The sequence below is a fragment of the Athene noctua genome, chromosome 10 (assembly GCF_965140245.1).
Source record: "Athene noctua chromosome 10, bAthNoc1.hap1.1, whole genome shotgun sequence".
NCBI lineage: Eukaryota > Metazoa > Chordata > Aves > Strigiformes > Strigidae > Athene > Athene noctua.
In genome coordinates, this window is record NC_134046.1 from 15,334,773 (window position 1) to 15,350,206 (window position 15,434).

The 15,434-nt window shown below is 35.4% G+C and overlaps 1 protein-coding gene across 5 annotated transcripts in view; it reads left to right on the top strand.

Annotated features, from left to right (window-relative positions):
* ERC2 (ELKS/RAB6-interacting/CAST family member 2) overlaps positions 1 to 15,434 on the top strand; it is a 585,639-nt gene that overhangs the window by 376,232 nt on the left and 193,973 nt on the right. The window lies entirely within an intron of this gene.

The window sequence follows — 15,434 nt, forward strand, 5'->3', positions numbered from 1 at the left end:
CAGATTGTCAAGAGATTCTTAAGCTTTCCTCCCTCCAGGGAACCTCAGAGAACAAGAAATGTATTAGCATATATAGGCAAAAGTAGTTGTATAATTTCACAAACATTAACAACATTTGTGGAATTATTTAAATTTTTCCTATTTAAGGGATAAAAGTATTTGTGTTTCCTTACCTGCCTTTTCTACACAACAAATTTGTTAGCTGCCAGTTTCATACAGTTTATTTATGTTTGACAGAGTGGGGATGGTCTGCACTTTCTCATTCATCTGCCGTATTTGCATAACCTTGCAGAGTTAATGGCTGCCATTCTGACAAATTGAGCTGATTTCCTATGCCTTTAATGGATTAAGTCCTCTTGGACAAGTTATACTTTATTTTAATCCGTGAATAGTGTTTGCTAAGTGTTGTAAATAATACATTCATTAATTTAATTGACATCTGACTTGTAGGCTAAAAAGCATATATATGAAGAATACTTGACAAATATGGAACAAACCATTTTACCTATATAAAGATGGATTACAAAGATCATCAATGTTTAGTGGAAGGAAAAACAAAATGCTTTAGATACTGTCAAATATTTGAAAACATTTTGGCTGTGAGAATAGTTACACTTATAAAAGTTTTTATTAATTATAGTAGAATTTTACTCAGTTATTGATTCCTGTCATGATTTTTAAAAATTACTTATTTACACAGTGTACTCCAAGTGTAGAAGCATTATGTATGATACATCTCATAAATGAGTTCCCTGACAGCTGCAATAATATATTGGAGTTGTAAATATGTGCAAACAGGTTAGAAGCAAAATAACTGAATTGAAAATGTATATTAATGATATAAACACCAAAAATGTTATTTTTGCAACTAAGGTCATATTTAAAAATAATAATCTGTGTGAACTGAACAACACTGAATCTGAGGCAATATCACCTAGCTATTTATAGAGTAGTATTTTGGTAATTCTTAAATAATCAATAATGGATGTATTCTTGAAACATTATGGTGTGGTAGAGAGGTAGTGCTTCTGCAGTTTTTACAGATAAATGGAGGCATAAATCTGCTTTTTACTTTTTACTGAAGTTTATTTCAAGATGAAAATTAGGCAATACATTTATTTCACACTACTTCAGGCTGTGCATTTCCTACTTCACTGCCTGTGCATTTCCCCAGAAATGCACCTGATGTTTGGGAATGCAGATATGCATCTCTGCCCATCAAGTTGGTATTCATTTAGATAATAAGATTTAACTCCATGAAGTACATGATGCTTGGGTTAGACCTGCTTTGTAATTGAAATATTGTATTTAGCCACATAGTATATCTAAGTGAGGAGGAACTGAATTGTTCCTGGTACCAGACCTTTATTCAATTCAGTAGACCACACATACACTGCACTATGATTTTTTTGGTAATATGTCAGATCTCTGGCAGTGGTCCTAAATTCTGTACGTTTTGTGTGCACAGGCTTATAAGCTAACTCTTCTTTGTAAGCAAATATGAAAATTGTGTTTCTTCCAAATAAGTCCTAGGCATGAGATCTCTCCATGGACTACAGAGTAAAACAATGCTATTTGTGAGATATGACATAACAAAAAAATATTAAACAGGAGCTTAATTCTCCCCATCCTACTCTGGACCATGACAGTGGGCCTCCTACTGGGAAATACAATGATCTATTATTAAAATGACAGCCCCACCTAGGGAGACAACAGCCCAATTCAAAGAGAGCGAAAAGCGCCTCCACTACCACCACCAGCAATTGAGATCAGCTGGTGCACTAACAATCCCTTGATTTAAACATCTGGTGGCAGGACTTTCTCAGTGGAGGTCTGTTGACTGTGGAATTCTCTTACACAGATACATACATGGTTTAACAAAGCCAAAGTTTCTTTATCCTCAGGGTACAGTGTAAGGCTATTTCCTTTCCCAGGCAGAAGCATTTGCTGATGGTTCCACTGACAGCCAGTACTGCATTACAAGAACTCTCCTTGAGGGATATAGCCAGTGATGCCAGAGGACAAGCTGCTCCACAATGTCAATTAGTGTTCTTCACCAGCTCTCCACAACTAGTAGAGGCCTTGAGGGAGTGCAGTGTTAGAAACATCTCTTACTCTTCCATGGGAATACATTGGTTTTGCACATTATCTCAGTTTTGCAGAGAGGTGCACACAGCTCGGAATTAGGAAGTCAGAATGTATATGCTCTCCTGTTCTGCATCCTAGAGCCTGTGTTAACTGCCCAGTTTTCTCAGGGTACTTCTTTAATTAATTTGAAAATGCAAAAACTTAATTTTTGTTTTTCAGGTGTAATTACGCAATGCTTTTTCCCAGTTTTATCATACCTATAAAATATGTCTGTGTTGAAGAAAACATTTGAGAAACACTTTGGCTTACTGTGAAAAATGACCAAGCTACAGCAAATAAAAGATAACGTATTTCACAACGTGGTTTATTTACAGCATGTTAGGAAATTAAGACCACACAGAGGAAATAATATTCAACACAGATAGGCAAATCAAGAACAGAACTGGGAAGGAGGAGTTAATAGGTATCCATGGAGTTGTGATTTAGCCTGACACAGAAGTGTAACACAGTACTAGTTCTGTAGTGTAGATATAAAGCAGTACAATTCCTCCTCCCATCTCCCAAGTCTTCTACTTGGCAAAGTAAACATAAGAAGGAAGTTTAGCTGAAGATGATAAAAAATGTGTATTGACTTTTGAGTGCTTTTCAACCACGTTTTAACTGCTTATTTACATGATGAAAGTTTGTTGTGAAGCATATGGTAAGAAGATGCTGCTAGTCTTAAAATGTTTGTAAAACTTTTAAGTGTAACTATAGTCTGGAACACTGCACTGCATTAGTTTTCAGTGTGAAAATGGAAAAAGAAAAGCTTAAGTGAGGAAAATTAAAAAATGTTTTCTGTGCTATTTTCTGTTTGTTGTTAGAGGCAAGTATTTTTAGTAGCCCAGTACTGTAAGCTGTAATAGTGCCTTAAGTTTTTTTTTTCCTTTCTATTTTCACTCTGTGCATATTAATGTAATAGAAAAATTGACACTGTGTGTTAGAACCAGCTTTGGTCTAAAGACTCTGGTAGGAAGTACATGCAAGTAACTTTCCCACATCTCTCTCATCTGCTTATGAATGGCAATGACAGAAGCTAGGACACCAGTATATTTACATACAGCATCCTTGAAGTGATGATTAAATTGAGATTCTATTAATTTCAACAAGCAAGTTAAAAAAAAAAAGTCATTATCAACTGTTCACATAGTTTTATGTTTAGTTACTTTATTTTTATGTACTTCATGAAGCTAATTTCACACACATGCTTCTCAGTGAAAGAACAATGCTAGTTTATATAGAACAAAATAAATATGCTTTTGTATGTTAGCACAGAGGGAAATATGCTATTGGCAATAGTGCAGAATATGTGTTTTTGCTGTTTGTGGAAGATAAATGTTTAAAAGACACAGGAGATTATTTTCTCTAATACTCTCCAGCATAGCCTTTATTTAGATTGTTTAAAATTTCTTTTACACTTATTCTAGACTGAACTTCACTGCACGTTACATTTATTTTTCATCTTGTTCTTTTGAACTCAGTTCTGTGCTTCTGAACAAAAGAAACCAGAGCAGAACAGGATAAAATTAACTATCTTTTTGTATATAGTGTATAAAAGAATGACATTTATTTTATATGAGAGATTGTTGATTGTGTTGGGTATTTAAGATAATACTATATTTATTTCTGGAATAAAAGAAGCCCAGGCTTAAAACAGGGGATAGAATTTTGTTTTATTATCTTCCACTAATAGCCCTTATTGAATACATGCAAATAAACCAAAAATAAATGCAAATAGAAGTCCAAAACATTCTTGAAGTCATATTAGCAAACTTAACTAATATCCACTCTTATATAAAATAAACACCAACCTTCACCACCTTCCCTCAGGCATAGTTAAGGAGTATTGGAATGTTGTTCCAAAATGGCACGTGTCTTTGCAGTTCTAATATCATCATTATCCAATAGATGCTATCCCACAAGTGGGAAAACAAAAATGTATTCCAGAGCCTTTTCTGCTCTCTACATGTGCGGTAAAAACTTTCCATGCACCACATGTCTCTTTACTATATCTATATAGTATCTGCCAAAATAAATATTTTATTCCATTTATTTTTAGTTGGTATTGCACAGGTCCTCCTAAGATTAAACAGTCAAAGGTCAAATAAGTTGAGATGAACTACAGTTTTAAAATAGTTGTGCTACTCATAATTGTGTGTATAGAGGTTTTTAGAAATATACACATATACGTACATACGTATATAGATACACATACATACTTGATTAAAAGCCGAGGATGTTTGCTCAGCAGAGAAGCAAAACCATCATTATCTGATTGTACATGGAATCCAGTGGCTGCTAATCAAACCCGGGGCTGCATCTGGTTAAACATACTTGGCATAGACTTGTTACAATTAGAGGTTTTGCCATGTCAAGGGAATCTTTCACTCAAAGCAGCGACCCATATTGTACTGAACAAACACATGAGTTTTTAATTGAGAACAATAGCTTAACAAACCACTTCCCAGGACCACTGAAAGAAAAATATGTGCCTGTGGCAGTTCTGGCACTGAACTGTGTTTATTTGAATCCATTTATTCCAAGCCAGGGTTCAATATACCAAGCAAATAAAAAAAAAATTTAAAGTCAACATGGAAAACAAAGTTAAAGTGAGAAAAATACAGTACGCTGAAATGTAATGCCAGTCTGTAACTGAAATACTTGTGTTTTAGCAGATCTGTGTGTATATGCGTGTGCCCTCTGCTCTTTAATAACTTCCAATCCTGAAGATCTTCACCTAAATTATTTTGTTTCATAGTGTATGAATTTTACAATATATATATAGCTGCAATGTACTATGTATTTACTTTATAAAGTGGGCATTGAATATAGCTGTTATAAAAAATTTATTCTACATCTGTATTTCAAAATACAACTTGATAGAAATTATTGCATATTTAGCAATAACTGGAAATTGTAACAAGAGTGTAATAAACATTAAAGAACAAAATGCTTAGTTCGGGAAGTTAGGTGTTATATACACTAGCCAGGGCCCAAAATTTCTAACTAGTACATATGGCATTCTGAATTCAGTAATATCTGTAGTCTGAATATATAGCTGATGGTATAAGTTAGACCAAGTTAAATGACTGAAAAAGAACAGCAAAAACTTGACACAGTATTTATGATACTGAAATAAAGTTTAAGATATTTTAGTTCTAGTCTATGGTTTTCTACAGCTTTCTCAAGAATTTGAAGTCACAGTTTAATAATAATTTTTCAACCTGAGGTTTCTAGTAGAAAAATATTATGTTGATTACGTGCAGCTGTAGGTAAAGTTGTGTACTCAAAAAAGAAAGCATATAGATTAGTAGAGACTTTTAAAGGTTCTAATCCTAATTTTTTTATGTTTGTTATCTTGATGATTGGTTTTATACTCAAACCTTTAATTCTTGTCTAGAATGTCAACATGTTGGTTCAGTTTCTGACTCATGACTGGAATGAACCAATTTCGTACCACGTGGGGACACAGATACAAGGAGGAAGCAGGGAGGAGAGTGAAAGGGAAATCTGGCTTGGACTTGAAAAAGTGTATGCTGTAGTCACTGTGGACATAGTTCAGTTTAAGTGTATGATGCAGTTTAGGAAATGGTTAGCGGAGTGTTCAACGTATATATAAATATGCTGTAGACAGTGCTGCAGTGTGGAAAGTCTGCAAGTATGCCTGATGATTGGGTAGTAGTAAAGGAGCAGAATCTTAAAGGTGAGTTAAGTGTTATGGAGATACAGTGTAAAGTTTCTAAAGAAGGAAGAAGGATGGAGTTATAGAGACAGTGGAGTACTTTAGTTGTGTGATCTACTGTGTCTTAGAGATGCCATGTTTAGGAGGTTCTACCAGTAAAGAACTGATTGTGAGAGAGATTTGTAATGCCAAAACTTGTCCTTCTGAGCAGAAATCTGAGGCTGTTTCACCTGGATGCAGTATGGCCCGATCTGTTGCAGTTCTTTATCAGATTGGATTTTTGTTTCAGGAGACAGTAAGTACTGTTTTAAGGTAGTTATTAACAGATCAATTATGTTGTTAAGTATGAATGCTGTACAAACTTACCCCTATGGTTCATTTATTTTGGAAAGCGTATTTCTTCTGGCAGACCCTATTCCACATCAAATATTGTCTAACCATATAATTGTTGCACCCTGGCAACCAAGAGGACAAACCATATTATGGGGTACATCACACACAGTATAATGAGCTGTTCAAAAGAGGTGATTATCCCACTGCGTTTATGATTGGTGTGGCCTCACGTAGAGTGCTGTGTGCAGTTCTTGGCCCCACAATTTAAGAACGTGTTCAGTACTGGAATGTAGTGGAATGGAGGACAACAAAGCTGATGAAAGGGCTGAAAATAGTGGGGCCAGCAGGGACAGGGAAGGGATCTTACCCCTGTACTCGACACTGGTGAGGCTACATCTCGATTACTGGGTTCAGTTTTGGGCCCCTCACTACAAAAAGGACATTGAATGACTCGAGTGTGTCCAGAGAAGGGCAACGGAGCTGGTGCAGGGTCTGGGGCACAGGTCGTACGAGGAGCAACTGAGAGAACTGGAGGGTTTTAGTCTGGAGGAGGCTGAGGGGAGACCTCATCGCCCTCTTACAGCTACCTGAAAGGAGGTTGCAGAGAGATGGGGATGGGCCTCTTTAACGAAGTGACAAGAGGGAATGGCCTTAAGTTGCGCCAGGGAAGGTTTAGACTGGATATCGGGAAGTATTTCTTTCCAGAAGGGGTTGTTGGGCGTTGGAATGGGCTGCCCAGGGAGGTGGTGGACTCCCCATCCCTGGAGGGGTTTAAGAGTGGGGTCGACATTGCGCTGAGGGATGTGGTATAATTGGGGACTGTCAGTGCTAGGTTAACGGTTGGATTAGGTGATCTTCAAGGTCTTTTCCAACCTAGTTGATTCTGTGAACAGCTGAGGACTTTAAGCTTGTCTAGTTTGGAGAACAGGAAGCTGAGGGGTGACCTCATTGCTGGCTACAGCTTCCTGAAGAGGCGAGGGAGGTGCTGAGCTCTTTACCTGGCTTCCAGTGGTAGGACGTGTGGGCGCGTTCAAGGCTGTGCTGGGGAGGTTCAGATTGGACATTAGAGAACGTTTCCTGATAGAGAGGGTGGCCAAACACTGGAACAGGTTTTCTAGAGAGGCAGTTGATGCCCTAAGCCTGTCAGTGTTTAAAAGGCATTTGGACAATGGCCTCATTGGTCAGCCCTGAGATGGTCAGGCAGTTGGAATAGATGATCATTGTAGGTCCCTTCCAGCTGAACCATTCTATTGTGTTCCTGCCATATTTTACAAGAAGCATTTCTGTTTTCCTGCAGGCAACTTAAAATTGGAATATACACTGTTTTTTATAATCAGATGACATAATGGAAATGCAATTGTTCACACTTCATGATTTTTGCACCATTGGGCTCCAGAACTGCACAGATCTTAGTGCATTTAGAGCTATGGTGTTAGTTTTGTTAAAACAAGGCTAAAATGTTTTCCTACTCAAGGAAATGTATACTACTTTCTTGTATCATACTCAGTATGTATGTATTTGTGGTTTTGTATCACAAATGCAGTTTCACTCATTACTTTTAGTAGGATCATGTAACTTGAGTGTTACGTGATAATTTTGATGCTGCTGCTGATGTTTACATTAGAGTCTACTACAAATAGTGTTGCTTAAACTTTGTGTTGAGAGATTTGCAATGAAAGGTACTTCAACTAGAGAGTGTTGTGTTGGTTTTTTTTTCCCCCTGTGGGCATGAGATCTCAGTAATACAGAAAGGGTAACCTAGTAAGTAAATTACTTGACTGGATGACTGAACTTCTAATATTCTTGTTTTATTATTTTATTTAATATTGCTAATAATATAATCTCGAAACAAGAATTCATTCAAGTAATAAAAAGTTTGTGTTATCCTGCTGCTCACATGCTATCATGGTAAGTCACTGCAGCTTAGAATTTTCTTATTTATTTCCTGAAGACTTATTTCAGCAATGGGAATCTCTACCTGGCTATAGCATATTTTTTTGTTACTATTTCTTTATACATTTGTCTCAGAATGAATTCCAACTTGTTGACAGCACAGCCTTCTAGTAACAGAGTAGTAGAACTGAAATAATATAATAAAACTGACAAAATGGAGTAGAGGGATACACTCTGGTTTTTTTTTAGAAACAGCTTGTCTTAACCATGTTGGGGTTTCGTTTATTTTGAATGGGCATGTTTTTAAGTTAGCCTGAAAATGCAGTAGTCAATAATTCTTATGTTAATGTTTTGTACTGTAATCTCAGTGGATGGAGTGAAAATTTTGGTAAGATTTCCGTAATTGATTTAACCCTCTGGCATGTCTTAGCCTCCATTTAGACACCCTGTTCTGGCTGCAGCTGAGTCTAGTTATGAAGTTACCTCCTTTGGTTCAACACTGCATGTTTCTGCTTTTCTAGAGGTGACTGCTCTACTGTAATCTCTTTCTACTCTTATTTGCTTCCTCCCCCAGTTCTGTCAAAATGATTGAAGTTATTTTAAATTATTTAATAATGCTTAAGGATTTTTCTAAACCAGATCATTTTGATAGAAACAGATTTACAATTAAATTTGTAGCTTTAATATGAAATCTGAGGGGATGGGGATGGTCCCTGACATGATATTTAAGGGAAGGTATGCAGTAAAGATCTAGAAAAATGGAAAATGGCCAGCTCCATTTTGCAGGACCTTCAGTGCTGTTGCAAGTGAGGCTCGTGTTGGAAGTTAGCACGGAATAGGGATTCATTTGTAATAGATAGGTCTGCTTGTGCTCATGTGAATGTTTGAAATAAAGTTTGTGGTGCAAGTTGCAAAACTATGAGCTGAAAAATCAGTGTATTTGTTGAATACTGGATATTCTGCCAATACAAAATAAGGGCAAATATCAGCCGTACAGATGGACTCATCTTTTCCTCCTATGGACAGCAGAGAGTGTTAGAGGATAGTTAGGATTTTGGATAGATTAGAGGAGGACGTATGCACTTGTTGAAAGGGGAAGGAACTGGTTGTTCATGCCTAGGTCATTATTTATTTGCAGGAATGCTTTGAGTCAAAGTGGATGTTAAAGTCTGTGTATGGAAAGGCATGTTTGCAGTGTACATTAGTTGCACACTGCAATTAGTTGTAAAGGTTAAAGTCAGAGAAATCAAGAGCTGGAGAGCTACTCTACTGAATCTTGCAGTGTTTATAAACTAGGATGAAGAGCATGTAGAGGATGGAGTCCAATCTTGTATATAGGTAGTAATAGGAAGCAGGACACAGGGTTCAGAAAAGCAGCAGCTGGAGGGCTATTCTAGTCAATTAATGTTGCATAATTTCCTAAGATATGATGGGGTAACAAGCCTACAGGGGGTAGGAACTCCTCTTCACAAAGAAGTTAAACTTTTTTTACTGGTCACATATATGCTCACTTCTAATTTGTAGCAAATTAGAAAGATGATACTGTTATGGCATCATTTGTTACATTTTACATGACTTGCTTTTGACATGGTTTGTGTCTGCAGGCACAACTGGTGCACGCAAAACAAGTTTCCTTTTTAAAACACTGCTTCTTCACTGCTCAAACCACCTTCCTGTGGTTGCTCACTGTTATACGCAGCATGTATTTTCTGTAATGTTGTTTCTTTATCAAAGAGAAATGGAAAGAAAACCCAGATATTTTTAATAGCTAATACTTGGTATTAGAGGACAGGTTCAACATGTACTTAACATTTCTAATCTGCTGTTTTAGAGTAGCAGCTCTCTTTCAGTTTGGATAGATAGTAGTAAAAAAGATGTCACCTTTGCAGTGATTGGAGATAAAAGACAGATTTAGTCTGGAGAAATTATTTCTTTGCTGTAATCAGCACTACCCAGTCTGGAAGTTCTAGAGTGGCTTGTGTAATCTAAAAAAACCCACTGGGAACATTTTTATGGTCTACTCTAGTACAATATCTGAAGAAGTCTCAGCAGAAGGTCTCTGCATCCAATAAACCTTTATTAATAGATACATTAGGCATTCCAACATTCTGTGATTCTCAGACCAATCTGTTTGTTGAATTAGTTGTTTTGACATACTTTAAATAGGGATCTCTTCCTGAAGTGTAGACCCTAATATTTTCTTTTGCTTATTGCAGCTAGCATATGTGAAAATGAACTCATTTACCCAGGTGGGTGTTTTTTAAGTAACATAGTAGCTTGTACCATAATGGGTGTTTTTCCATGGCTTTCTGGATTGAAACGGGCATACTGCTCCACCAGCTGTTAATCTTCATCCTGATCTATTAATAAATTGTTCAAGCATATCAGCTTGCATGATAAGGAGATGAAGAGAAAAAGAATAGTGTTATGGCCACTATGTGGGGAGAGTTAGTTCTGTTGTTAGTTCTGTCTTGGCAATTTGTGAGAAGTTTACATACTTATTGTTTATTTCACTTTGTGACTTTCAAAAGAAATACCAAAAATAAATGCTTTCCTGTATGTGATCACTCTAAAATGATTCTTAAGTTTTTCACAGGCTTTGAGTGGACATACTTGTTAATAATATTCCTAAAAGTGTGTGTATGTACATATACATAAAACATACACAATAGTAACTGTTTTTATTCCCATAATCTTTGTGAACTTAAACAGCTCTAAAATAGTTCATGACTTTTATTTTGTAGTGGGAGATGAGCTGACTCTTTGTGAAATGCCTCAAACTGTCCAGTAGGTAAAGGTAAAATAAAAATAAATTGAGAAATATGGCTTTTAGGAAAAGGTAATACTGCATTATCTGAAAACCCAACCATTCAAAAAATCCAGCTAGACCAGCAGTAATTACTGGGGGGTTTTGTGTATCGAAAGTTGAAACATACGATTACTGTTTTCTTGTTGCTAACCTACAAAATGTAGCGGACCAGCTGAAACACCAGCCAAATTATAAAAAGCTAGGGGTTGAATGGTTTTTCTCCTGAAGTGGTGGATGTTTATTCTTGTGAATTTTGAAATGCTAAAGAAAATTGAAGTGAAAATGGGGTGTATAGGCAAGCTTCCAAATGAGGGGCTTAAAAAGCTAGTTTTAATATTTCAAGCATAGCAAATAAGTAGTGCAAAATAAGTATATTCAGCTTGAAAGATATTATTTTTTAAATAGTAAGTTATTATCTCTAAAACTTTCATTTGGGTCCTGTCTCTAAGTACACCTTAATAAGATAAAGTTTATTAATCTCAGACTGTTGATTTCCTTTTTGCAGAGATGAGCATAGTCTGAGAAAATCATGTGCAACTTTTAGCCTCTTTAAGGAGTTGATTTTACTGGAGATACTGGCAATTATGAAATTGCTAGGTATTAATTAATTGGTATAATTCAAAAGAAGAAGACACTAAGTTGGTTCATTTTTATAAAATATGTTGTCCTCTAGTGTATATTCTTACCTTTATGTTAGAAATCTCTAGCAATAAGCATTAGATAGAGTTATCTCTTAATGTGATTTTTCTGTTAGTAGTAGGTTATTAATTCCTCATCCTAAGTGCCTGTAGATATGAAAACTTATTTATGTTAAATTAATGAAATATAAATTTTCTGTTATTCCAGTGCATTATGTCTTGTAAAGAGAAAGTCTTTTCAATGTGTGCTGTATTGGAGAAACTTGGAAATGCAAATTCATAAAGCGAAAATAAGTGATGCCAAGTGTGGCATTAAACCCTCCTTTAATACAAAATCTTTGCCAATCCATTAACTTTGCCTCATCTGTCACCCAAAACCTCTGTAGTAGAATATGTTTTGTTATTGGAGTAATGAACTTCAGAGAGCTAATTTCTTTCTTTGGGAGTGATACTCACTTTTTTCACAATAACTCACAGTAAACCAGCTCATAATGCCGGTGACAAGGAAATAAGTAGTCTTCCCAGATCCACAGGATTTGACTTCCCCATTTACTGTAACCCACTGTCCTTGTTTCTTTTGGCATGATCACAAAAAACCTGCATTTTTTTCCCATGGTCCATCCATCCATACTCCTAACTTACTAACATGCACGAAATATGGAATCACCTCCTTCCAATTTCTTACTGACAGCTTTGTCAAGGCAAGTTTAGTGATACTTCCTGCCTCAATGAATATCACCTTTCGTAGCTGAGGTAAAATTATGTAGTTAATATATTCAATTGCAAAGACAATTTTCTTCTTTCAAATGATTGCTGTTTCATGGGTGACTAAATGTTGCATTTTTCTCACACTCACCACTTTTTAAAATGACAGCATGAAAGTCATCAGACACTATCAAGTTGGTGGCAATTTTGGCTTTGATTAAAGAAACCAGGATATCACTATCAATTTTTGGCAGCATTACAATGTGAATTGTAATTAATTCAAATTTTAAGGAAGAGTGGTTTCAAAGTATCAATTAAAAAAAATACCATCATTGAAATCTGCAGATTAGAGATTATTTTTACTTTTATTCAGGCAGTATGATATCTCCTAGGAAAATTACAGTGCATGTCACTTTGATAATATATGGTGATATGTGAGGAAAAATTTCATTCTAGCCATGTTACTTCAGTGTGCACAGATGAGCTCTTCTGGGCTGTTGAGAGAGGGTCATTCATCACATCTTCTAATGGAAGTCATATGTTGTGGAAATGTACTTTAGCTATTCCTATCTAGGAGAAATAAATATACATTGAAAGGTACAGTTATCATTTGGAGATAACAGGATATAAAGGAGCTTTCAGTCATTCTGGAAAGAGTCATAGGCTTTGCTCTAGTTCAGAGAATATATTTTGTAGAGTCCTTTCAGCTGCATTAATTAAAATTCATAGAATTTAAGAAGGAACTGTTACCCTGGTGATATGTATGCATTAGAATCACTGATATGTTTTTTATTTAGTCATTTAGCTGTGCATCATGTAAAGGGCAGTAAAATTCATTATAATACAGCAAATAATTAAACAACATTTAAAGCAGCTATCGTGGAGAAAGAGCATGTATCTGGATGTATGTAATGAACAACATTAAAGCATATTTTATTTTTTCAATTCTCTTATGACTGATTTCAAAGTATTCCCTGTGTTAAAAACAAAAAAAAAAACCCCAAACAAAAAAAGAAAGCTGTTTTAGATACTGTAGGTACTGTCATGTAATCATTACTAGAAAGTTTAATAGGGGCTAAGACATAAGTGACTTTGCATTAATGCCATGTAAAGGTAATTATTTAATCTTGGTAGAAAATCTTAAATATATATAAGTGGATATTTTAAAGTACTTTTATTATTTTTCTTGTCTTTTTTGTGAGCTGTATTAGTTTTAAAATGAGAGGGTTTTTTAAGTTGAGAAAATATATATCTATACTTCAGTTAGCAATATCTTGTATACTGTAGGGTAAGATGACCTAGAATGTGAAACTAAATGGAACATAGCTGGAGGTTATGGTTAAACTCAGTTTTATTATAGCCATTTTATACACTGTTAGGACGATTTAATTAGCTAATAAGCAAAGGAAGTTATTTCAACCCTCATCTGTTAAGAGGTTGAAAGAATCAGATGGTCCATATGGCTGCATTTAAGCTTCCTGTTGTGTATTTTTTTTTCACAGTTCAGATATCTTCTTTGTATTAATCTGGGGGATCAAATAAGCCAGACATGACTTAACTGGCACCAACAACAAAGACAAACGCCTTGTAGCTGTGAGACCTCATGAAAGCCAGACTTTGGTCTCTTTGACCTTTTTAATACCATTTACACGTCTACAGAGTCTATTAGTGACATTTTTCTTAAGGTGGAATTACTCACCTTTGAGCTTAGTGTAAACTGAGAACCAAAGATTAGATATTTCAAATGACACAAAGTAGATGATGATAATAACATAGGTTTTATCGAATGCATGATGCTTACATAATATTTAAGTAAATAAACTATTGCAGAATATGCATGTTTCCTATTCCTTTTAGAATTTTATTTCACTTATGATAATCACTAAAAATAACTTACTTTAATGCATAACGAACTCTATAAAGCAATCTTCAATTCAGGAAATTATTACATGTAATTTTCATGTTCAAGAAGAGACTGAGGTCTATCCTATAATAATACACATAGTGGGTCTACTGCACAATCTGAATTCCAGCGCATTTAGTAGTCTAAATACTAACTATTCAACTTAGTAGTAAGTTACTAAAAGGAAAAAAAAAAAAAAAAAAGGAATTGATATGCCTGTAGTTTTGCTACATGAAGAGGAAGTTGAGTACCTTGACATCTGTTCCCTGGAAGAACAAATAGTCTTTCAGTTAGTTTATAGCTTGGCACACTACTAAAATTCAGTTGTCTAACTTTTTGAATAAATATTTATGAAGGGTGCCCTGCACAATTTCATTGTGAATTAAGAAATATTGGCAGTTGAACTGATGTAAATCTACCGAGGACCAAAGACAAACATTTCTTTTGATCTTTGTCTTACTAAAGCCCTGTAAAAATGACCAGAACCTGATAGCATAGTCTCATCTCATAGAGAGGCTGATCTGCTGAAACTGTCCTGTAGGATGCTGAACAAAACACTTTTGCTGAAAGGCGTAGTTACAGGTTCTGAGTATGTCACAGAAATGGGTCTCTACTTTGCAATTTTTCAGAAAGATTTTTGAATGCCTTTGTAGAAATTTTGTAAGGTAGTTGTGAAAATTGGTTTATTCCCTTAAAAGTTTTGATGAACCATGAAAATTCAGCATAGCACTTCAGTCAACATGGTTTTTTATTGTCCCCTTATAATATTTTAAAATATTTTAGAAAAGTAAATAAGCACATTTCCCTTTCATATGCATGTATCCATAAAATACGTTTTGCTGTAGCATGATCTGCAGCTTTTCTTTAAAATATGTGTAAACTAGTAGAAAAGACTGTTTATCTGTGTTTGGTAGTTAAGAAATCAACATTTCTTTTCTGTTCTGGTATTCTCTCTCTGACTTGAGAAGCTTTAGTGTTTGCAGCGTATCTTGTAGTTATATTAGAACCAGAGATGATAGGCAGAAAAAGTCGAGCTGCATGTATCCCTCTCAAGTAGAAATAAAATAATGCTCCTGAGTTCTCTGTTACAATTTTGTATGTGAAATGCATATCCTGTTACATCTATTGAACATTGTGCAGACAAATTTTGTTATTCAATCCTTGTCTATTGTCTCATTTATTAAGTTGTACTTTTGTGAACAAAACCATGGGAATCCTTGCTTCTCATGTCAAAGTACATTGACTGACATGTCTTAGTGATCTCAAGGGTAATCCTTAATCGTAGCATTGCAATAATACAGGATGGAGGTCAAATGGAGTGATGACCTGCAATTTTTCAGCAGC